This window comes from Gracilinanus agilis, chromosome 4 (assembly GCF_016433145.1).
Source record: "Gracilinanus agilis isolate LMUSP501 chromosome 4, AgileGrace, whole genome shotgun sequence".
NCBI lineage: Eukaryota > Metazoa > Chordata > Mammalia > Didelphimorphia > Didelphidae > Gracilinanus > Gracilinanus agilis.
Genome location: NC_058133.1, coordinates 379,149,112 through 379,175,557, shown reverse-complemented (window position 1 = coordinate 379,175,557; position 26,446 = coordinate 379,149,112). Strand labels below are relative to the sequence as shown.

Sequence of the window (26,446 nt, the reverse complement as noted above, 5' to 3'; positions counted from 1 at the left end):
AGAATAGTTTACTTGTCAGATCTGTGGGAAAGGAAAGACTTTACAACCAAGCAAGAGTTAGAGAAAATTACAAAATGTAAATTAAATGGTTTTGATTATATTCAACTATAAAGTTTTTGTACAAACAAAAACAATGTAGTCAAAATCAGAAGGGAAACAACAAATTGGGAAAAAATCTTTATAACAAAAAACTCTGACAGGGGTCTAATTACTCAAATATACAAGGAGTTAAAGCAATTGTATAAAAAAATCAAGCCATTCCCCAATTGATAAATGGGCAAGAGACATGAATAGGCAATTCACAGGTAAAGAAATCAAAAGTATCAATAAGCACATGAGAAAGTGTTCCAAATCTCTAATAATTAGAGAAATGCAAATCAAAACAACTCTGAGGTATCACCTCACACCTAGAAGATTGGCTAAAATGAAAGAAGGGGAGAGTAATGAATGCTGGAGGGGATGTGGCAAAATTGGGACATTAATGCATTGCTGGTGGAGTTGTGAACTGATCCAGCCATTCTGGCTGGCAATTTGGAATCATGCTCAAAGGGCTATAAAAGAATGCCTGCCCTTTGATCCAGCCATACCATTGCTGGGTTTGTACCCCAAAGAGATCATAGATAAACAGACTTGTACGAAAATATTTATAGCTGCACTTTTTGTGGTGGCAACAAACTGGAAAAGGAGGGAATGTCCTTCAATTGGGGAATGGCTGAACATACTGTGGTATATGCGGGTGATGGAATACTATTGTGCTAAAAGGAATAATAAACTGGAGAAGTTCCAGGCGAACTGGAGAGACCTCCGGGAACTGATGCAGAGCGAAAGGAGCAGAGCCAGAAGAACTCTGTACACAGAGACGGATATACTGTGGTAAAATTGAATGTAATGGACCTCTGTACCAGCAGCAATACAATGACCCAGGACAATTCTGAGGGATTTATGGTAAAGACGCTACCCACACTCAGAGGAAGGACTGCAGGAGAGGAAACATATAAGAAAAACAACTACTTAAACGCATGGGTCGGGGTGGACATGATTGAGGGTGTGGACTCGAAACTACCACACCAATGCAACTACCAACAATTTGGAAGTTGGTCTTGATCAAGGACACATGACAAAACTAGTGGAAATGTGCATCGGCCGTGGGTGGGGGGATTGCGGGGGTTGAAGGGGAAAGTAGGAGCATGAATCATGTAACCATGTTAAAAATGAATATTAATAAATGTTTGAAAAAAAAGAAGTAGCATCATCAGTCTAATCTTTACCAGGTCTTGCCATTTCTCTACAACCTTGAACTAATAGCTCAGATGATAAGATCATTAAAAAAAAAACCACACACACTTGCAACATAGTAGCTTATTTCATTTCATTCCTGGGTAGCACTGAATATTAAGAAGTTTCTCTTTGGCTGAGCCAAAATGTGCTTCTTTTTAACTTTTTCACCCTTCGCTTTTACTTTTGGCTTTTAGGGACTAGTAGAAAAAAATATAATCTCTTGTTCACATGACAATTCAAGTACAAACTTATCACAAATGCCTTTAATGTGCGTGATCTAGGATGTCTCTCAATATTTCTCAGCTTGTGTCTTTCCTATCAAAATGAGTAAATAAATAGCACTTTCTCATGATTATAAGAATCAAATATAATAATATATTAAAGTATTTTATGATTTTAATAACTATTAGCTATTGTCACTATGGTTATCATTGATCTAACCATTATTTTTTTTATTATTTTCTCTTTTCTATGTTAAATATTCCTGGTTATTTGAAATGATCTTTGTATGTCATGATTTCAGCTTTCTCCACAACTTTATAGCTTTACATATTGTCAGTGTTCTTATTATGTGGTGACAATATGCAAAACTATAAAGTTGTGGGGAAACTTCAAATCATGACATATAAAGATCACAATTATTCTCCATACTATGATTATGTCTTAGTTTAGTATGTTGAGCTCTGAATACATACATTCAATTTTTTTAGGCAGCTATATCACAGCATTGATTCACACTGACCTTATTTACTCCTAAATTCCCCCAATTTTTTAAAATATGAATTGCTATCTAAAGCACCTCATTTACTCTGCACTTACCTATTCAAAAGACTTTTTGGAAGTGCAGGATTTTCTATTTATGTCTAGCAAGTTTCATTTTATTAGTTTTGGCCTGAGGTTTCTGTTCTGTAATGTTTTTAGCAAGATGACTGAGTTATAATGCTTATTATTCATTCTCATTTATTACCTCAAAACAGCAAGAAATTTATAAATAAAGTAAAAGAGCTACATAGAAAAGCAAAATGATCCTCATAAGAAAACTGATGTGGGAGGGGCAGGGGAAGAACAAAGCAATGGAAAAGCTAAAGAAATAAATATACACAAACATGCATGAGAAAATTAATAAAAGTTTATTTAGCAAAAGAACGTTAGGAAAAATCTTCAGAAGAAGTTAATAATTCTTCAACAACTACAGCTAGTTCACTCTTCTAACCCCTTCAAATGAATAGAATTGTCCACAAGAGGCCTGAGTAAATATAGGACAAAATAAAGAATGAATTTTGACTTTTTAAGAGACAATCATAAAAGGAAAATCACTTTGTTAGAATAAAGATTGGAATTTTTTGATAAATCAAGGGATACCCCCCCCAAAATGAGAATAGACAATGCACAGAAGTGACGTGCTTTTACCCGAAATATCAGAGAAAAATATGACAGCAAAATTAAAGGAATACCTGAGATCATTATAAATCAAAGTAAATGACTTTTAAAAGGGAGCTTAGTAATAAAATTTATGAATTATTTACCTTCCAAAAATTATTTTAAAATATGGATTCTCTATTCCATAAAATCAGGCAAAAAAAATGGCTCAGAAGTGATTTTGCTGAGAGATCGATTGGTTCAATAAAGAAACTGTAGAGAAACCCTATCTTTAACCCACATCAAAATGTAGTCATCAAGTTCCACAGTTTCAGCATTCAAAATAAAATCTTACAAATGATGATGAAGAAACAGCTGAAATATCAAGGAACTCATGTGTGAATCACCCAAGATTACTTATCAACAAAAAGAAATGAAAAGGAAGGAATAGACTACCCTGAAAGGCTTACAGCAAAAGATTTATCTCTTCTGAGCTGAGCACATCACACAGTAGCAAATTTTTTCTCACATAATTAATGACTTTTAAGCATTCCTTTTGAGAAAATCAGAGTTGATCAGTCCTTGAGAAGTAAACTCAGTGAATTAAAGAAATGTGAGGAAAAAGCAAACAAGTTGAAATGGCTCAAAAGGTTTGTGATAGTCTCATTTTTACAAGACTGCAAGGAAAAGGCAAGAGTTGTCCCTAGACAATCCTGCCTTCTTTAAGCAACATGAGGAGGAAAGATATATAAAATAAACAAAATAAGATAAAAATAAAATAAGAGTCCTCAGTATATTTTGTGAAATCAATCGAGAAATTTGCCCAGAAATATCAGCACTAGAGGTTAAAGTACTGATTGATCTTCTCCACAAGAAACCTGTAGCAAGAAGTCTTAGGTTTAATTCAAATAAAAATTTAGTCATTAAGTCCCACAGATTTAGATCTGAGCCTTCCAAAAGATTGTAGCATAGATGAACAAAGGAGGAAAAGAGGAGGAAAGTAATTTAAATAATTAAAATGTCACAAGTGAAAGATTCAATAAGACATGAGAGACAGGGTCGGGGAAAATATTTTTTAAATTCCAATAGTAAAAGTAGAATAAATGTATTGGAGGGGTAGTTTGTATTTGTTAGAGGGATGAGGTATAATTCCAACTTTAATAAGAGGGTGGAGTTAGGGAGGGGGTTTTCCATATAAAACAAGTAAACCATATCTATCTCATTTGGTTACAGAAAATAAAGGGTAAAGAACTAGTGATTTGGGCCTAGGTGAGGAGTGAAAGAGAAGGAAGAGATCTAATACTCATATCTGTCTTTCCTTCTTCCATGCTAAAGAATGAATACACTGCAATTTGTTATGTTGGAAGGAAACATATACTCAACAATCAGAATATTGAATATATTAATGGATGATTTCATCCATAAAACAGGAGAGGACTGCAGAATATATTACAAAATAAAAGCAAACTTTTTTTTGGTTTCTTACAAGAAACATTTAAATATATATCCTCACAGAATGAATATCAGGGGCTAACACAGATGATGTTATGTTTCTTGAATCCATGAATCCAAAACAAAAATAGACTTCAAATTACCAGAGAAGGAAATAGGAAGTATAGATCTTTAAGAAGGGAAGTTACTTTACACTAAAAAGAATCACTTCTTGGCCTTTTGGCTAAGATCAAGTGTAGTACACTTAAAAGATAATTTTAAAAATATAAAATTAAATAAGTCATATAGATTTACACGTATATCTGTATTTTGCCCATCTATTGACTAAGTGATATAATACTTAAATATTTAAAGCAAAACCTAAATAATTTACTAAAACACTTATATAGTAAGACAAATCACTGGGGTCTTCAACTTGCTCCAGTTTTCACAGTAGAAGAACAAAAAACTAGACAGCAATCATGAATGTGAATAGACCTAAATACATGAGAAATTTGGTCATTTTTAAATAGAAGGCTAAACTAGTATCCTCCTACTTCAGAATTACATAGTCATTTTAATATCACTCATCTCATATGTTAATTACTAGAGAATTAAAAAAAAACTTAAAGGCATAATTTTTAAATAGAACTTTTAGAAACTGTGATATAATAGAATTGCATCAATATGGGAACCATAGATAAATGGACACTGTTATAGGAATGTTATCCTAAGTATTATTTGTCAAAGAACAAATGGGGGGGGGAGCATTTAACATATAATAAAGGAAATCATTGAAATTTTGATAATTTAACAAAAATTATGGAAGTTAAAGAAAAAATATGTATCTATAGACATGTTAATGAAGAATTCAAAAGAAGATTAATGTGCTATGAATTTATATACAAACATAATCATAAAGCTAATACTATCTAAATAAACAAAATGTCATATAATGGAAAATAATAGAGAAAATAACAAAAGGCATTATGTTGATAGATAACTTTCTAAAAAGACAAACGAAATGAATCATTAAGCAATTTGATTAAAAGAGAAGATAGACTTGAATATAAAGAGGGAAACTATAAATTAGTTAAATGAACACATATTAGTATACTTGTCAGATCTCTGGGAAAGGAAAGATTTTAAAACCAAGCAAGAGTTAGAGAAAATTACAAATTGTAAAATAAATGGTTTTGATTATATTAAACTAAAAAGCTTTTGTACAAACAAAAACAATGCAGCCAAAATCAGAAGGGAAACAACAAATTGGGAAAAAATATTTTATAACGAAAAACTCTCACTAATTACTCAAATATAGAAGGAGTTAAATAAATTGTAAAAAAAAATCAAGCCATTCCCCAATTGATAAATGGGCAAGAGACATGAATAGGCAATTTTCAGATAATGAAATTAAAAGTATCAGTAAGCACATGAGAAAGTGTTCTAAATCTCTAATAATTAGAGAAATGCAAATCAAAACAACGCTGAGGTTTCACCTCACACCTAGAAGATTGGCTAAAATGAAAGAAGGGGAGAGTAATGAATGCTGGAGGGGATGTGGCAAAATTGGGACATTAATGCATTGCTGGTGGAGTTGTGAACTGATCCAACCATTCTGGCTGGCAATTTGAACTATGCTCAAAGAGCTATAAAAGAATGCCTGCCCTTTGATCCAGCCATGCCATTGTTGGGTTTGTGCCCCAAAGAGATCATAGATAAACAGACTTGTATAAAAATATTTATAGCTGCACTTTTTGTGGTGGCAACAAACTGGAAAAGGAGGGTATGTCCTTCAATTGGGGAATGGTTGAACAAATTGTGGTATATGCTGGTGATGGATACTCAAAGGAATAATAAACTGGAGGAATTCCATGTGAACTGGAAAGACCTCCAGGAATTGATGCAGAGTGAAAGGAGCAGATCCAGAAGAACATTGTACACAGAGACTGATACACTGTGGTAAAATCAAATGTACTTCTGTACTAGCAGCAATGCAATGACCCAGGACAATTCTGAGGGATTTATTGAAAAAAATGCTACCCACATTCAGAGGAAGAACTACAGGAGTGGAAACACAGAAGAAAAGCAGCTGCTTGAACGCATGGTTTGAGGTGGACATGATTGGGGATGTAGACTCGAAACTATCACACCAATGCAACTATCAACAATTTGGAAATAGGTCATAATCAATGACACATGTTAAAACCAGTGGAAATGCACATTGGCCATGGGCGGGGGGTGGGTGATGGGTGAAGGGGGAAGTAGAGGCATGAATCATGTAACTGTGTTAACTTTTATAAAAAATGAATATTAACAAATGTTAAAAAAAAGAAAAGATAGACTACAATTAAATTACAAATATAAAATTAAAAGTTGAAAAAAGGAAAATTGTGTAAAATTTTATACTTGGTTATATAGCAATGGCATTAAAAATTAAATGAAGAGATATTTTGAAAAATAAAATATACTAAAATAAAATAGGAAATATAAATTGTAAAAATTGCTCATCTAAGAAAGAGAAATTGGCAATCCACAAACATGTAGGCAAAGAAAAAAAACACTGCTAAGAGATATATAGGTAAATGTTTATACCAGATATTTAAAATACAAATACTCTACTACATAGACCATGAAAAAATATGAGAAAGACACTTTACAAAATGCCTTTATAAGGAAAATGGCTTTAATTTCCAAAACAAGATTGAATAAACTAAAGAAAGAAAATGATAGATCAAAGAATTTTTACAAAATATATTAAATTTAAAAATTAGCAAAAACACATAGCAACATTTCCCCCCAAATCATTATTATGTAGTAATATTTTCCCAGAAATATGAAAATGTTTAAATATAAGAAAAATATTGCCAACATCAATTCTTTTAATAATAGAAACATTATAATCCAATCAATAGAGAAAGAAAAGCCTTTGAAAATACTACTCATGAACTGAAATGTTAAATACTGTAATAAAATGATCTTCTTACAATACAATTAAAAGCATCTATCTAAAATAAAGTGTTAAAATGATTTCTAAGGTATAAATACTGGTAACTTCCCAAGTAAAATCCTTGACAATGAAAGAATGTCTGCTGCCTCCATTACTTGAATTGTGCTAGCAATAATTACAGGGAAAGAAAAAGTTTAAATGATAGGCAAAGAGGAGGCAAAGTAATTTCTATCTATAAAATATATAATGACTTACTTAAGGAAATGTATGGTATCAACAAAAATTAATTGAAACTATGGCTCTGGTAATAAAGCAGAATAGAAAATTGATACACAAAACAAATCACTTTTTTTCATATTTCTAAAAAAATAAGTAGGAGACTTAAAGGAAGCATTTTATTGGCAATACTAAAAAATGCATAAGTATCTGGGAGTTCACTCATAAAAATGCATAAAGAACTATATAATACAATCACAAACCAATTTTTACAAAATTATAATAAGTGGAGTGACACTGTGTTAAAGTCTTGAATATGCTAAAATGAGTTACTCAAATTTTCCTATATACATGGCACTTTTTTAATTAAGTTAATGAAAAAGTTCATTCCTTATTCAGACAAAATATTAAAATTCAAATATAAGAAAAAATGTTAGGGATATGTAAATCCCTGTAGGGATAAATAAAGTGATATATCATGGAAAAAATAGGAAGGAGGAAAGCTTGGTGCTCCCATATGTTAAATGTTATGTGATAATTAGATTAAGTCTACACTGCCCATCTTTAGATTTAATCACCAAAGGTGAGAGCACCTCTGATTTTGGTAGGTCTGTAACCAAGGTACACTAGAGTGAGTGACAAATCAGAATCAACTGACTGCCCCCTAGGCAGTCCTATGAGAAGTGTCTATTGTGATTGGACACACAAACTAGGGAGGAGGCACAGGAAGTGAATCCTTTAAAAAGAGAGAATTGAGTGAGTCTGGAGACTTCTGGTAAAGAGGGCTGCTGGTGAAGGAGCTCTTCATAGTCTTCTAGCTTTTCTGGTTCATGGAGGAGTGCTTGCTGGAAAGCTGAGACCTTGGTGAGACTGCTTTCAATATCTTCTTTAGAAGTCCACGTGGTGAGTTTAAAGACTGAATCTTCCTGAACTTCTCTTAAGGAACTTCCCTTTAATAGAGACTCTATGAATGAAGTTTTGCTTCATTCACCTCTGGGCCTCTGGTCATCTGACTCTCAGCTGAGGGTTAATTAGATCTACCTGGATTAATTAGAAGATCCTAGTAATTTACCTACTGTGTTAGATTCTTATTTCCTTATTTCCTCTCTCCTCAATTGTAAATAACATAAAGTCAATTTTGACTTGAGATTATTCTTAATTGACGATTGATAATTGTTCAATCCTCTGGCAACCACCTTTTAACATATTCATAAAAACCTCTTTTTCCCCTTTACAGTTATAAATCAGTAGTTGTTACTGTTGGTACTAAATTTAAAATTTCACTGTTGAGTAAACTTGATAACAAGGTCTACCCACAATAAATATACACACCTAATATTTCAAAAGCCCCCAACTACAGACTACTCCAGTTCTAAATGTTATAAAGAGTTCTAAAATGGTATAGATTTTATGCCATATGCCATAATAATTGCACAAGGCTAAAATAGCTAAACATAAAGTTACATATATTTTTATATATATTACACATATATATATAATTCATGTGTTTAATAAAAAGGAATATGGAAGGGAAATTATACAAATGATGGATGTGACCAAAAAAAGACAACACATATCAACTCAATGATGTAAAGTTATAATAACTTAAAAATTTTGCAAAAATAATTATGAGAAAATATGGTATAGAACAAATTTCTCTGAGCATGTTGGGTATCTAAAATTTAAAATGAAATTATAGAAAAACTAGGATTTTGAGGCATTCTTCAATAAAAATTTGTCAAAGGACAATAGTTTGTTTTTTAAAAGAAATAAATAGAACTCCTTGAAAATTGTTCAGTCTCACCAAAAAATCAGGGAATGTAAATTAAACTCTCATGTATAAATTCATATTCATTAAATTAGCAAAGATGGAATAATTCATCATTTGACTTGACAGGCATGTTAGTTCACTGTTAGTGGACCTATGAATTGATTCAGCCATTCAGAAAAATAGTTGGGAATTATCTAAGAAAAGTAGCTAAATATTTGTTCAAAGGACAAGTCTCTGAACTACAGATTCTACTACTTTGACTATGCGCAACGAGGTTACTTAAAGACAGAAGAGGAAACAATCTATAAATCCATTTGCTTGTGGTAAGAGAGAAGTGGAAATAAAATATGTGAGAAGTGATTTAGGAATGGCTGAACAAATAAAGATACATGAATATAGTTGAATATTACTGTATCATAAGGAATAACAAATATGAGGAATTTAGAGAAACAAGGGAAGACACGAAAAGATAAAAGGAGAAACAGAACCAGAAGAATAATATAAACAAGTTCTACAAAATATAAATACATTTTACACTGAAAGACAACAAAACTCAGATAGACTACGATGGTCAATGTTGGAACTATCCTAGTGAACTGAAAAGATTCAGCTTTCATTTCTGTTAGAAATCGATAAACTACACAAGTAGAACCTGAGTGTGACATGTGCGATCAGCCATCATCATGCCATTAGGAGGTTTTGCTGGATTTTTTTTCCCAAAGGATTTACTTTGTTGAGGATTTTAGTGTCTGTTTTGCCAAAAAAAAAGTATTAATGATTTTTAAATGGTTTAGCACAGAGAAAGAAATCAACCAAAGAACAAGAAGAATTATAGAACATTGGGTGCTTAAGGAGGAGGGCTCCATAAAGTATGTGAGCAGGCAATGGAAAAAAAATCAACTTTTAAATATGTCATTTGTTTAAATGTTAGGAGATCCATAACTGTCAGAGATCTTGAAGGGGGAAATAGTCCAAATTAATACTGGAGGTATATCATTTCCCAAATGCCTAAAATTCCCTTTTGATCTGATTCTCCTATTCAATAGCATACCTCAAAAGATTTAATGGTTTCATTTCATTTCATTATTTTTAAAGCAATTTCCAGTTCAATAGTTTCATTCCACTTGGAAAGTCAGAGTTTTGTCCTCTGTTACATGACTCCATGGAAGAGTAGTCCCTAGCAACTCGACCTTTGACTCAGCACAGCAAGCAGCTAACAGACAGACACATAGGTTGCCAGGCAGTAGTTCTTTTGATATCACAGGAAAAAAAAATAATGATTCCTTTCTCCCTTTAAGGTGCTGCTGTTGATTCTTGCCTAAGGGAAGCAACAAGGAGGAGGAACAAGAATTCGCAGGTCTGTCTTCTTGCACCTGCTCCTGGTGGCTCTACCCTTCTAGCCCCAAATAAAGGAGAGTTGCAGGCTGCTGTCGGTGTAGCAGCTTGAGCTCCAGGCATCTTTCAGCAATAAAGTGAACTTTCATCAAAAACACACTTACGGGGCAATTATTTCGGGTCACTGGTGTTATCATTGTACTCGTCTGTGTAAATAGACAAATGGAAGAGACAGCAGGTCTCCTAGAGCTATTGGTTATGAAGTATATCAGCAGCAGAAACTTAGCCTTTCTTAAGGGCAGCCTGTACTGCTCCACAGCTTTCTAATTAAAACTATTCATTCACTTTATTTAGGTATTCATTCCCAATAAACAATTCTGAGATTCAAGGCCACCAATGACATCCAGCGAGCTAATTAACTTTGCTAAATGCAGGTATTGCAACGTTGTCAAAATGAAAAGTCTGGAATTCACTACAACTTGAACCGATAAGTAAATCTTTCTTGCCTACTATGAGATAATGGAACAGACACCAGAAGGAGACTTTTTGGGGGAAAAGATGGTGAGTTTACTTTTTGTCGTGTCGCATTTGAGGACATTCAGGGAAAAATAGCCAGTAGGTAGTTGGACATTTGGCATTTGAATCAATATATAGTTAAAGGCATCAAAATAATAATGACTAGATCAACCTATAAGAATTGCCACCCATATATTTTACTTTTCAAAAACAGCTTAAGAATTTACAACGCACTGAAAGATATATAAAAGGGACTCCATTTATTAGGTGATCTGCATGAGTAAGGCAACAGTAGGGACTAGGGAAAGATTGATAGACTAGAAATCTGGAGATGGACCAGGCACCTTCAGTTAATAAGGAAGTAAACCAGGTTAGTGACAGGGGAAATGAAAAGACAAAGATTGAAAATAGAGGTATCTCAGAGGGAGAACAGTTAAAACATAGTTACTGCATTGGATCTGGAAGGAGAAGGAATAAAAATAATCAAAGAAAATGCTGAATTGTAGAACTGATTATTTTTAGGTGACAAGAAAAAGGGTGTTAACATGAATTATGAGAGGAAAATCCAGAAAAAAGTAGAAGATGATGAATTCAATGTATGCAGATTGAAGGAGAAATGTAGGTATAGAGCTCAGGCAACAAGGGCATGAAATGAAGATTTAGGAATTATTTTCATAAAAATGATAGCTATGGTCATGGAAATAGATGAAATTAATATGGAATAAAATAGAGAGAAAGAAAAGAGGAAAAGGGCCAATGACTGGCCATTGGGCAGCAGAATCATCAAAGACTCCAGAATAGGCTTATAGAAGCAGAATGAAAAATAAGACAGTACAGTGTCACAGAAGCCCTGATTGAAGAGAGTGTCAAGGAGGGAATGTTTAGTATAATGAGAGGTCAGGAAAGATAAGAAAAGGACTAAGAAAAAGGCATTGGTGACCTTAAAGAGAGTAGTCTCAGAATAGTAGTATGGAAAAAAAAATCAGATTGCAAAGGAAAAATCAAATTGCAAAAGCTTGAATAAAGAGATTATAGTGAGGAAATGAAGGCATTGCATGAAGACTGTTCTTTATAGAAATTTTACAAGGTGAGAAGAAAAATACTAGTTGTAGTTTATGAGGAGATGCTAAAAATTATATCTTTCAACATAGGAATGAATTTAACTTGTTAAAGGAAGATAAATAATTGGATGAAATGAACATTCTGGAGAAGGAATGAAAATCAGTAAGAGGGGATAACCTTACAGAAAAGTTTCCTACTGATGTTTTTCATGTATAAACACAAGGAATTGCAGAGGTAGACAGTTGAATAAACTAAAATCAAATGGCAAGGATATTCTCAGGAAAGTAAAAATCATAGTCATCTACCTTGGATGAATGTGCAAGGTTTGTTGCTAGGGATATGACCAGAATAAAAAAATGTGTGAACAACTATTGCAGAAATATTCATAAGGAATTTAGAAGAATTGAATTAAAAAAACAACAACTAAAAACAACAGCTTGCCAAGAAACAGTAAATACCCAACTGAAGCTTGACACTAATTTGTAGTGGACCCAATCAATGCATTTTAATGATTTTCACCAGCATTATTTGAAGCTGAGGAATAAAAGCTGAAAAAGCAGTGAATTGTGGTTACACAGCATTGGGGAATTGGCATAAAGGATTGCTGCAGAATTCTTGGGATCTAAAGATGGAAGAAGGCAGTGCGCTGTAGTAGAAAGAATAATGGATTTGGAATAGAATACCTGGGTTCCTAGCCCAACATTTCTACCTCTTATGTGATTGTCAGAAAGTTATTTAACTGGTCTATATATCAGCTTCCATATATCTGTAAAATGAGGAGGTTTGGCTACATGATAATTAAGCATCTAAATTAAACAATTAATCTCTTAAATTGCAATGATTCTTATGAATTTCACATACTGATAAAAGCATGATTGAAATGGTTAAAATGGGATAATGAAATAAATGAAATCAGAAGAAAACTGGTGAACAGTAATAATAATAATAATAATTAAAGAAAAATCACATTTTATTATTATTAGGAGTTACTGAGTTGACGATGGATAAGAAAGGTTTTGTTTGTTTGATTGATTGATTGATTGTTTTTGTCAACAGGAAGAAATCCAGCATTCAAGGCCCTGGCATTATGAAATTCTCATTGTAGCAGTGAGCAGGTTCTAGATGTGAGCAAAGATGGCCAGAGGGGAGTAGAGTAATATATTGCCGTTGAGGAAGCTGAAGAACTGTGATGTTGGGGTACTGAAAAGGATGTTGAGTCACCAAAGAAAGATGGCAGGGAATAGGGTGGAGAGGGAGAAAGTAAACTGGGAAATGACATGAAGGTTGGTAACCAAGTGAAGCAAGAACTGATAAAATAATACTTTTGACAAAATCAACATTATACTATAAAATATAAATACTTTATTGAAATTTAAGTTGTTTCAAATTCAGATAAGTTCTATTTTTATTTCAAAACATACATGTTTATCTAAAGGACTTTTAAAACGTATAGCATCTTTTAATTGCTTACTTTTAAAAAACAATGCTTGTAGACTCTGTTTATGTTTGTTAGTACCTGGCTTCATTATGAATCTCAGTTTATTTATTTATTTTTTGAACAGTGGAATAGTAAGAGCTGTTAAAAGTAACACATCAATGCTTTAATATTTCTGTAAGTAAAATTTTTACGTAACAGGTTTCCTTTAAAGGGCACACCTTGATTATTAATCTCTCTAAAATTAAGTTTTACATCAACTTGATATCAAGTTTTATATCACTGAGCTGATTTTAGAAGAGAAAATTTCCATATAAAAGGGATTGATTATATTTCTCTGTATGTGCTAACCATTTGTTGTAATTATTATTTCATTGGAATTTCTTTTTAAACAATGGGTTAAGTGATTCAATGACAGTCAATTATACGTAAGAAGGTTCCTTTTGATAGCATATAATTAACACATTTGAGCACGGTATCAATTTGAGCTGAATGCTCCATTAGGAATATTTCACTGAAGAGGCAAAGTACTCAGTAACAAGGTTTGGCCCTTGGTTTAATAAAACTAGAAAACATGTCCATCACTAGACATGAGTCTCTACAGGCAAATGGAGTATAATTGAAAGAATTGCTGTAACATTGAAGACTTTCAGAAATGCCCTGTGGCAAATGCTTCCCTTATAGGAAACATTGAGGGGAGAGCCTTATTTAGATTGTTTATATGCAGAATGGGTTCAGTTTTGACTGGCTATTAGCTCCACCCCAAACCCCAGCTGATAAGGAGGTATAACATGGGAGCCAAATGGCAAATGCAATTTCATGAATTAATGAAACTCCTTCAGCAACATTTATCATTTTCAGAAGGTCAGAGAGGGAAGCCCATGAATGTCCCTGAAGGCACAGTAAGTGACCCTTCAGCATGACCTATTTCAGAGCAGCTATATTCAACAGTGAGCAGAATAAAAAAGTGCTAGATGCCTATGAAATGACAGGGGAGAAAATACTGAATGGCAATGAGGAAATTACATTTTGTTTTATTTTTTCTTGGCATTCTTAAAGGTCATGTGGTATTTGGGACCCAGTGAACACAAACAAATAAATAAACAAACAAAAAACATATAAATATATATTAAATATATAAAATATATATAAAATATAAAATACATATACAATATATAAATATATAACATAAAAATATATAAAAATATACATATCTCAAGTGTGGAAAGCCAACTCTAAACAGCCTGTGAATTGTCCTCATTTTGCATGGTACAATATTGACTATGCATCCAGCTATTTTGTAAATACAAGAACATGTATTGATTTGCCTGTTTGTACTAATTACATTAAAGTGCAGGATACAGAATAGGTAGCCCCAGGTAGAGTATCCATTTCCTGCTTTCTAAAGAACTGTATTACTATGGTATTGATTTTTAGGTTTTTAAGTAATGCTGTACCTTAACTAAACTTTTAAATCAAGGCAAAATAATTTCCAAAGTAATTAGATTACTGAGAGATGTCCTAATTCAGGAAGAGCTTTATGCAACTTTTAGAAGATACCTCCAATTGCGTATCCAACCTATAAAATTTATGTTTGCAATTTTTTCTTGCAGTTGGTGATCTCTAGAATGTATAGTATTTGAGGGCAGGTTACTTCTTTGTATTCTCTGTAAAATCTAGCTCAGTGTTTTTTTTTAAATGATAGGAGTTCAGCAAATAACTAATGATTAAGTTCTTTTTTACATATTGTGGTTGATAATTTTCACAATTCCATTATTTTGATATTTATGAGTTATCTCATTTGTTTCCCTACATAACTAATATTGGACCAATTCCTATTTCTTTTCTTCTGAAATTTCATTCTGATTTAATTCATTCTCCCATTTCCATGGTTATCATTTTAATTCTAATGCACACATGAGTGGGCACAACATTATACATGGAAACTGATTGATGTTTATACTAGACAGTATTTTCAGTGTTGAAAAAGGAAGACTAATACAAATACCCAGAAATTCTCAGGAGAGGAAATTGAAGAAAGGATCCATTAAGGAAAGTTATGGTCTAATATAAAAGGGTCTAAACTCTATACCCTGAATTTAAGAGTAAATGTAAGACTGTGGGGGGGAGGGAGGAGAAGCATTGCTCTGAAGTCACTGGATCTGGTTTCGAATCCTGCCTTTGATATTTACTACCTGGGTGAACTTGACAAAATTACGTAACTTCCTCAGACTTGTAAAAAGAGAAAGTTGGACGAAATGGTTTCTAAAGTCTCTCCCAGCTCTAAAACTAAGTTTCTTTGAATTTAAGAACTTAAAACAAGATGAATTTAATCTCATGAGTATCACTGAAACTTCATGGTATGATACTCATAACTGAATAATAAAATAATTATATTTTTTTAATATCTATGCAATGATTATGTGCCAGGAATTATGCTAAATGATTGATAATCATCTCATTTGAACCTCACAACAATATTGGAAGGTAGATGCTATTATTATATCTATTTTGCAGATGAGAAAACTGATGACAAGAGAGTTTAAGAGACTTGCTCTGGGTATCCCAGATAGTGTCTGAGGTCACATTTGAATTCATATCTTCCTGACTCTAGACCCAATACCCTATCCAGTGTACCACCTAGCTGCTCAATTTTCCTCAGGTAAAGAAATCCAGGGAACAAAGAGGAATACCCCTGTAGAAATCCTTTTGGTGAAGATCAACAGAGGCAGAAACAGGAGTGAAATTGTCAACACTATCTAGACAGAAAGATGAAATTAGGGAAACAGGTCACAATCTGAGTGCAGTTGCATGATGAATTAGTGATGGGCCCTCACATCTGCACATCTCTCCGAGCTTCCAGTCCTGTGATAAGAATAAACAATAATTTCTTGTCCTACTTTACTAATACTTAAAAAGGTATTGAAACCAGTGAAAGGAACAATTCTATATCTGAATCTTATCAACAACAAAGAACTGGTGATTTGAATGGAAATGATAGGAAACATAGGTGTGGGGAGTAGAAGGGGACTGATTGAATTTAGAATGTAATAAATAAATAAAGATCATGCATAGTTTGCCTCTTGGATCCTATATTTTAATTAAAGGGATTTCAAAAGTCCCAGAGAAATAAGGTACTATCATGAACTACAATTTGAAAAGGGAACTGAATGCAGGAGGGAAGAAAAGGTTGTAAGAATATGTTTCTGAAAACAACAAAATGAAACAATACCAATGAAGAGGTAAAAGGTGAGTTAAAGAAAGAAAAAGACATGAAAGTTCAGAGAACTCATTAACCAGACATGGTTATTTCAGAACAAAGTTCTAAAAGCCATTTTGAGAACATTTTTTTCTACCAAAATTTATCCTTCTGTGCTCCTACCTTAATCTACTTTAATGTATACATATCACTGCCTTCAAATCCTGGACCAAAATTTATTTCTTCTTAAAATCTCATTCATCTCATTCTACTGACAACTCTGACCATTTCTGTTTGATTTCAAAAGTGTTCCTAAGTTTTAAAAATATGCTTATTTGTTTTATCCTTTTGTATAGATTTAAAATCTGTTAAGAACAAAATTAGGACATTTCAATGAAAAGTGTCTTAAACTGAGGTCTCTACTTTAAGTCCATGGAAACATTTCAGGGGATTCATGAACTTGGATGGGGAAATAGACATATTTATTTTCACCAAATTAAAATTAAATTTAGAATTTCCTTCAATTCTATTAATACCCTATTCTGAGAAGAGTTCCATTGCTTCATTATTATTAGGATTTATTATTAAATATTCCTTCCTTATTATAAAAAGTCCTTCATTATTAAAGGAACTTATGAAATAAAAAAAAAAGATGAAGAGCTCCTGTTTAAAAGTTTCGGCATCATGCGAACAACTTGAATGCTGCAGTGCAGACAATTTTATTGATTTCCTTCTAAATCTTAGTACCTTTTCTCACCTACCTTGTAAGATATAGATACCAGGTTTGGACCTATAAGGGACCTTTGAGGTCAACATCAGCTACAACCCCTTCACTTTATAGATGATCAAACCAAAAGCCAACAGAAGTTAAATAATTTTACTAAAGACACATAGTCAGTAGATGACAAACCTAGGATATGAATCTATATTTTCTGAATCTGAACCATACACAGCGATACATCTTAAGTAAGATTTCTGTAATATTTGTTGATTTCTATTAATGTTGCTTCTTTAATAATAAAATAAGTAAGGAGAGCCTCTAATTAGTATGCTATAATTAGTTTTTCACATAGACCTTAATTTATATTTTTGGGAAAGTTAATGAATACCAAAAATTAATATCATAGAACAATGTTTTTTAATCTTCTAAATTTCTCCATAAAATAAATAAATTTTATAATATGTAAGCGTAGTTAATTCAATATAGCAACAGGTACCTTACTTGATTAGATTAAAAAACTGGACTGCTTCCTGATGACTGGCTGACTTAAATGTCAGAGTTTCAAGTTTCATCTTACTTTGTGTTATGTAAAAACGAGTAAGGTAGAAGCAGCTGAGCAGCATAGTGGATAGAATGCCCAGCCTGGAGTGGGGAGGAACTGGGTTCAAATTTTACTTTAGACACTTGTTATCTGTGTGGACCCTGGAAAATCTCTTAACCCCAATTGTTCACTCTTCTGTCTTAGAACTGATATTAGGACAGAAGATAATGGCTTAAAAAAAAAAGGAAAAAGAACTCTGAAGTAGATTCACCCATTTTCCAATATTTTATCTGCTTCAGGCACTGACGTTCATCATGAAGGATGGGAATTTTGTTCCACCCCTCCACTTACCCAGCAGACAGTAACTATGATTTGTAGGATAAACACATGGAAATTATAAGAGGGAAGTTACTGGACATTCTGTTCGTTTTTGCTTTCTACCATTTTGGTTTCCTTTTCTAAGGACTATTGGTTTCCTTTTCATAGGCTGGAGTTCCTGAGAATGGCCTTGCCTACAGAATATAGAGCAATAGCCATGTTATTGAGGAGTGTTTGCAGAAGCATACAGCAGTCTGACAGACACATTTCCTGATAAGAGAGATCTAAGACTAGACATTCGAAGCCTCAGTTGGTAGCTCTAGGACTCAACCAAAATTATAGGGTTCTATGACTTAGTGTTCTTGAGTTTCAGCCTTGCAATTTACCCCCACATTTGATTATGTCTTTTGTAGCTAATGAAAACAAGCCAAATCCTCTGCCACATCTACTACCACTTTCTCTGTTTCTCCTTCTCTCTCCTCCTCCCCTTTTGCCTTGTTTATTCTTTCTCAATCTACATGAATGCATACATACAGTTAGCATGAAAATGTGTCTATAGAAATATCAGTTATCTATAGTAAAGTTAAAAACATTTAAATATATTTACATGGTGAAATACAATAAAGAAAATGAATATTAATAAAAAAACTTGTGAAGTCAAAAGTAATTTTGCAGGTGATAAAATGTTAAGAGGTCCAAACAGGAATTAGAAGGACTAGTTGATGATCACAGCCTTGCCACTAAAGACCTATTTGAATTCTGGCAAGTCACTATATGTATGTGTGTGTTTACATGTATATATAAATTTCTATATATATATGTGGAGCAAAAGAGATAGAGATGAAGAAAGCGACAGCAAAAGGCATGTCAACAAAGAATTAAGTGCTTATCATGCATAAGACATTGTGCCAAGCTCTAGAAAAAAACAAGTAAGCAAAGAAAAGTTTTTATTTTCACCTAAATTTTGTTCTAATTAGAAAAGACAACACCTTAAAGGTGTTGGAAAATGAAGAGGGGAAGGAGAAAGAGGGGAAGACAGCTGACAAGGTGGTAGAAAAGGCTAGAAAATGAATGGTAAAGGTTTTGAAGTGAGTATGACTAGGTTTCTCCTGAAAATGTGGTTCAGATTAGGGACTCAACCATCACGAAAGAAGGAAATTGATGGGAAGGATACTCCAAGTTGAGAAGATGTTGTTGACTTCTCCATGCCATAGTTTCATCTCAAAGAATGATAAAAATAATTGCACTACCTAATTTATAGGATTATAATGATGATGAGAAAAAGATGTATATATGAAGATACTTTGAAAAGAATAGACTTCTAAAATCAGTGAAAGGTGGTTAGGTAGATAATGTTAAGCCTGGAATCTGAAAGATTTGGGTTTAAATCTTGCCTTTGACACTCAGCTAGCTGTGAGATCAGTCTCTTAACCTATTTGAGCTCCAAACAACTTGAAAAGACTTGTTTATTAAGTTTTGGTTCAGTTGCCATTTGCTTTTGTGGAGAGAGTTCCCATTCAAAAAAAATCATACATCCTTGTGGGGTTATTGGTATCTTATCTGAAACAACAGAAAGGTCCTATATAGTGTTGGTCCCATTTTTCTATTCCACAGGGATATTCTAGTCCCTAATTTAAAAAGAAAACTCAGATCAGCAAAACTTCTACAAAAAAAAAACCAAACAAACCAAAAAACAATTATGTCTTATGATCAATAAATAAAATTTACAACATTAGAAAGGGTCTATTCGTCTTTGCAAATGAACAATATGTCATGACATGCAAACAATTTTTCAACCCATCATGTGAAATAAGTTATTTGCCAGCAGGGTAATTCCTAATTTATTTTTCTAATAATCCAGTCACTGAGTAGCTATAATACCTATTGATCCTGGTGCTCCCAGGTCGATAGTGCGTTGTCAAAACAGCCTTTCAGTTATTGCACACAAAACATTTGATAAAGCAGTAACTGTTGGGTGGAAGTAGTAGTAAGCCCTTCTTAATCAGTGGTCATTATGTGACATTAAAAACAAAGCCTGCCTTTCCCAGGTTATTAATGAGTATAATGTTTTCTAGACTACTTGCTCCCATAATCAAGAATGCTTCATTAAAGAGGTTGAGAGATTTAGTCAGGAAGGATTTCATATTTGTTTGTCTCAATGACCTATTACTGGTGCATTTTATAGGGACTTTTTGAAATACACCTAAGGAAGAAAAGTATATAGTGACAGTTGTCAGGTCTCAATCAGCTGTCATGGAGCAGCAGAGTGCCTTTAAATACCTGAGGGGATAAACTCATAAGGTCCAGGCAAGACTGTCAAAAGGGACTTCAAGATAGAAAGGGGAAAAAAAGGGGTAGGGAGGTTAATGGCTGATTGTAGATTTCCTAGGGTCAGAGTATTAATTGCATTAGTAGTTAGAGAGTTCAGAAACTATGGGTGGGAAATGGAATGCCAAAATGGTAGGTTTAGACAAAACTGGATGGGGAAGCCGGTGATGAGTTGCCCAGGGAGCTGGTAATTCAGATGTGCAGAAGCAGAGATTTGGGAAAGGAGCCAAGTTAGGAATAAAAAAGTCAGTCAGGTGTTCATGAAGCTTGAGGAGACACCAAGAAAGGAGAAAGTTTGCTGTGGAATGGCTCCACTTCTCTGTAGCAGCCTATGGACAATAATTATTCTCTTGCCTTAAAATGAATGGCTTTAAGTATTCAATAAAATAACCATTTATTAAGTATTTACTATATGCAGGGCAGTAGAGCAAGTTGTGGGAAATTTATAAGGTTTACATAGAAAAAAAATTCTTTCTTCATGGAACACATGATCTATGTGTCCTTAATTATAATAAAATAGCTACCAATAGTTTAAATGATGTGTGATTTTCAAATAAGTTGCATATGAGTCCTTTATAAAAATGCATGAGAGGAAATGGAATCCCAAATGGGGAGAGAAGAATCTTACGGTCTGGCAGAATCAAGGAAGCTTTTTTTGGAGGAGGTAAGGTTTGAATTAGACTTTAAAGGCTAGAGACTGAAGCAGGAAAAAAAATTGGGGAATAAGATCTGTTGAGAGGCTATCCTAATAATCTAGGCTAAGGACCTCATTAAAAGGAATGGCAGCGGGAAACAAGCAAGATTGTGAGAGATGCTGCAGAGAAAGGATAGAGGGGGCTTTCTATGAATCTGGTTTATTTTTAATATTTCCAACTGAATGCATATGAGAGAGGAGGGAAAAGAAAGAATCAACAAGAGGAATAGTCTAATCAATACAGACGAATATGTCAGCCTAAATTCTGCTATAGCAGGCATCCTGCAAATGAAAAGGAAGGCACATTCTGGCATGTGGTTCTAGCACAGACTTCTCTAAAGACCTACAAATCCACACACAATAGAAAAGTCATGGATAATTGTGTGTTTTATGCTTTGCTTTGCTTCCATTTGTAATAGACAGCAAATAGAGTGAAACCACAGGTTTTCTGTCACCAAAGCAGGTGACACTACAAGCTGACAAGAAAATCACAGCACCCAGCTGAAGGATAAACACAGTGGCTAGATTCTGTTTACTGAAGCATTTTATATGTATTCCCACGTGGTGACTCTGCCTTAAGCCTCACTATTAAAACATCTAACTCTGAGATAATACCTTCTACTCTTGACCACACACAATTTTCACCAAGCTCTTCTAAGAGAGGGAGGCTTTTTATAATTAGACTGAATTGTAAGCCTGGGATAATGAAAAGCCCATATATGGTTAAGCAGTAACAACATTATTTTCTACTTTATCATAATGCAATTTTACATTCATATAGCCTTATTCTTACCCAAGGAGTGCAAAGAACTTTGTAAACACTTCCACTCTCATACTGTAATTGCTTCATGCACCAACCTCTGGGTTAGGCAATTATCATTTAATGGTTTATAGCAAGAACACACCACAATTAAGGATGACAAATGAAAAACTGGTCTAGGCAATTGATGCAAGGGATAGTGCCAGAGAGAGGCAGTTCTACTTTCTCTGTTGTTGGTTCTGCCATCTCACCCCTTCACACTTATACATAATCCCTCCCTAAAAAATCTTCAGAATGATAGAACCTTGAAAAGCAAGATGACTTTTCATTTACATTTGGGGGCTGAGGAATATAAATTTCACTATCTAGCGGCTTGGGTCAAGAGGGTGAAAATAATTTCAGGATCAAAAGTTATCGAGTTGACTGTTAGTAGTGATATATTTTGTATTTTTAAAGAAAATGATTAGGAACCTAGAAATACTGTGACCCTTCACAATGACATTTTTCCTGCCGTGGTGTAACTTTGCTGCCAATAATTACCTAATTGTAGTTGAACGTGTTAAGTGAACAATTATTCGTGGGCAACTATAATGCTCTAGTTGTCCTTTATTTTGAGGTTAGAAGTAGGAAAGTATTCCATTACCTAGTTGTGAGCTCATTTAATGACTTGTTTAACTTTGAAAACTGAAGCTAGTATAAAGAATAATAGGAATAAAACCCAAACTGTTTGACAGTGAGGCTACCTTAACAATAATTGAATATGGAGTAGTTTTCTTTTCTGCACTTGGTCTATGTGGTGGAAGCTGGAAAGTTTATCTTGGACACTTATTGTTATTTGGGCATAAGACAATTTTCACTTGATTCTTAAGAAATATAGGTTAGCCAGATAAACAAATTTGCAAACATCCTGCTATGACTCTAGATCTTTTAATATCATTTAACACTGTGGGTTTTTAAAATATTGTGTGCATGTGTGTGAGTGGAAACATGATGACATCCCCCAGCAGTCCCTCTTCCTTATTTATTGGAGTGGGATTGGTCTTGAATAGATCAATCCCTTGCTAGGGAGGGACCAAGCCCACCTACTTCCTCACATGGGATTTGTCTTGAATGGACCAATCCTGTGCTAGGGAGGGACCAAGCCCACCTACTTCCTGGCATGGGATTTGTCTTGAATGGACCAATCCCGTGCTAGGGAGGGACCAAGCCCACCTACTTACTGACATGGCATTTGTCTTGAATGGACCAATCCCGTGCTAGGGAGGGACCAAGCCCACCTACTTCTGGCACAGTATTGGTCCATATAACGACCAATCCTGCTAAGAAGGGACCTTTGAATCTGACTAGATTGGGTTTAGTGGAATAGTCAATTTCAGGCTAGGGAAACTCCAGCTTTTTTTCTTTAAATAAAGTTTTTGTGAGGTTAAGGTGATAAGAGTTTTCTTTCAGCATTACAACACTAAGGTATCCTTGAGACTAAAATTATTTGGTGTGTTTCACGTAGTTTCTGCAAATCTAATTCATTCACTCAATCATCCAGTCTTTATTAAGCAATTAGTATATCTTAGATACTAAGCTCTACTCATATATAGAAGATGAGATACTACTGATGATTCTGCAAAATAGGCTGGGAAGGAATGGCCAGAAAGGTAGACAGAGGACCAAAAGAGAAGTGTAAACAAAAAATAAGAAAGATAAGAGTGTCTATGAGCAAAGCCTGGTCAATATTCAGCAAAGAATAATGGAGGTGACAATTAAGAAATCTCTGGTAACTTTGGAGAGAACTGTTTCAGTTGAGTTTTGAAATGGAAGCAAGTATACAAGAGGTTATAAAGTGAAAAAGGAAGAGAAGTGAAAGCAACAAATGTAGACTTTTTTTTTTCCAGGACTTCTGCTGAGAATGAGAAGAGAGATTTAAGATGATGGTTTGAGGGCAGCTGCCCCTCCATTTAGAATTACAGAAGTGAAGTTTTTTTAAGCACAAGGGAAATCTAGCTCAATTTGCTGGCAGCAGGGAGATAGGGAAAGATTGAAGATTATATAGGACTGGACAAGACTGTTCATGAAATCTACTAGAGAAGACAGGTGAGGTTATGGTCTCACTTCATCAGAGACTGAAGTAAAAGATGAGAAATTGTGAGAAAATGTCAGTATTATAGACATATTTATGGTGAATATTATAGGTAAAATTAGGTTTGATAATTGGGATATTAAGGATCTACTTTAATTCATTTTTTTTTTATTTTAAACCCTTAACTTCTGTGTATTGACTTATAGGTGGAAGAGTGGTAAGAGTAGGCAATGGGGGTCAAGTGACTTGCCCAGGGGTCACACAGCTGGGAAGTTTCTGAGGCCGGATTTGAACCTAGGACCTCCCTTCTCTAGGCCTGGCTCTCAATCCACTGAGCTACCCAGCTGCCCCTACTTTCATTCATTTTTAATAATGTTAAGACGTTTAAGTCACCAGAAATACCACTTTGATTAGGCAAAGGGAATTTGCTTATTATAAAATTTTTTTCTGGTTTAAAAAAATGACCATTAATCTTCTTGGATAGAATTTGACTCATTGAGTCTTCAGTCTTCATTATATATGTCTTCTTTCACTACCATTCATAAGATTATAGATTAAAGACTAGGAAGGATTTTAGGGATTGTCATTTTTTAGATGAGGAAATTGAGTCCCAAAAATCTTAAATGATTTAGTTATAGTCATGCAGGTAGAGTGTGAATCAGAATTGATCTTGGATACTTTGATTAGAAATTCAAGGTTCTTTCTGCTACACTCCTTTTAATAAATGGGCAATTTGTTTAAATCTTAAGGCTAACAGTTTTGAATATTTTTGAGGTAGCATATACCGGCAGCAAGTATGGGACATTTAACTGTGTCTGGAGTTTCCAGCTTTAAAATATTATCCTTTTTAGGTAGTAGTTTCTTGAATAAACAAAAAGTTAAGGGAGGATAGAGGAGGAAAGATTCCACCTACTAGGATTGGTTGGGGAAAGTCCAGAGAAATAAAAAGCTAAGCTGTCCTAATAGTATATCTTTCTATTTTTAAAAAGATTTAATTGTTTAAATAAACCAAAATTTGTCTTATTAGACCCCTGATGCTGAAAGGGTTCAGAAAGGACATACACAGGTATCTTCCCCATATTTGAATGTATGCAGTTTATTTTTTATCCTTTATCAATGTTCTTTCATGTTATGTTGCTTTTCATTCAGTCTTACACTTCATGATTGCATGAACTTGTCCTTGAGGTTTTCTTGGTAAAATTACTGGAGTGGTTAGCCATTTCCTTTTCCCAAATATTCAGGACTATCTGCATTTTACAGATGAGAGATGGAGGCAAATATGGTTTAAATGACTTGCCTAATGTTACATATCTGGGAAGTATCTGAGGCTGCATTTGAACTCAGATCTTCCTCACTCCAAACCCAATGCTTGATTGATTGCTTCAGCTAGCTGCCCTCATTCAAGTTTGTTTGTTTTTTTATATTTTTCTTTATTTTTGTGTTTGGACTTTCAATACTTCTCTGAAGTTTTGGTCTTTTTTTTTTTTTTAATCAATAATATCTGAAAGACTCCTATTTTATCAGATATCCATTTCTGCCCCTACAGCATTCTCAGTTTTGCCAGTAATTTATTCTTTCCTATAATTTTATATAGGTAATCTTCTGGAACACTGGGCTCCTAGTTCTCTGTTTATTGAAGCAAAGGCTACTATATCACATATATTACTAATTGAGACTTCTTGGCAGTTGGAGTCTGTCTGGATGTCTGTAGTATTTTTTCTTTTATTTAGAAATTTTTCTCAATCTAGATTTGGGTTATAGTGTTCCTGGGAATTTTCATTTTGGGGTCTCTATTAAGAGGTGACCTGTATATTTTTTATTTTTATTTTCCTTTCTGGTTATAAGAGATCTAGATATTTTACTTTTTAAGATTTCTTGAAACAGGATGTTCTGGGTCTTTTTTTTTGGTAATAACATTCAGAGAGCCCAGCGATTCTTATTTTTTTTCTCTATCTGTTTTCCCAATCAGTTATTTTTGCTATGAGATCCTTATTTCCCCCTCTCTTTGTCCTAGTTTAGGGGCTTTGCTTTAATATTTCTTATTGCCTTATGGAATTATTGATTTCTTTTTGATCCACTCCATTTTCGGGACATTAGTGTTTTGGGCAAGGTTTCTTTTCCCCCTTGCCCAAGGTTTTGGATCCTGTTAATTTGTTTTTCCAAATCTTTCTTCCATATCTGTCATTTCTTTTTCTCAAAATTTCTTCAAGCACCCTCAATTCATTTATTGAAAAAAATATTCTTTAATTTTTTAAACTCTTTTTTTCCTTTCTTCCAGAAATTCTACTTGAATTTATGCCTCAGCTATGATTTTCTCTGAGGCTTTGCTCATAGATGTTTTGAAGTTATTCTTTTCAAGATTTGTGTCTTGACTTTTGAATCAAAGCAGCTTTTTATGATGTAATTCTTTTCATGTTTGATAATTCTTACAATCTACTTCCTGATTTAAGAGTTAATGTTA

General features: G+C 33.7%; 1 protein-coding gene and 1 pseudogene across 1 annotated transcript in view; one reads left to right on the top strand and one right to left on the bottom strand.

Moving 5' to 3' along the window:
• The window catches only part of NKAIN2 (sodium/potassium transporting ATPase interacting 2), a 739,035-nt gene that overhangs the window by 368,745 nt on the left and 343,844 nt on the right, over positions 1-26,446 (bottom strand). The gene's annotated exons all lie outside the window — the stretch shown is intronic.
• Positions 4,293-4,364, top strand: LOC123248292 (annotated as a pseudogene).